The following is a 263-nucleotide window of genomic DNA, read 5'->3' as shown; positions in this document are numbered from 1 at the left end:
AATAAAAAGAAATATAAAAAAGAAAAAAAAAGAAAAAAAATTAAAATGAAAAAAATATAAAAAAAAATAAAAATAAGAACAAAAAAATAAAAATAAGAAAAATATTTAGTAATAAATGAAAATATGTAATATTAAGTAATAAAAATTATTATTAAAAAATAAATCAATGAAAATAATATAAAGAAAAAAAACAAAAAAAAAAATAAAAAAAAAAAAAAAAAAAAAAAAAAAAAAAAAAAAAAAAAAAAAAATAAAAAAAAAAA

Source organism: Teleopsis dalmanni, chromosome 2, assembly GCF_002237135.1.
Source record: "Teleopsis dalmanni isolate 2A chromosome 2, ASM223713v2, whole genome shotgun sequence".
Taxonomy (NCBI): Eukaryota; Metazoa; Arthropoda; class Insecta; order Diptera; family Diopsidae; genus Teleopsis; species Teleopsis dalmanni.
Note: the sequence above shows the minus strand (reverse complement) of the source record.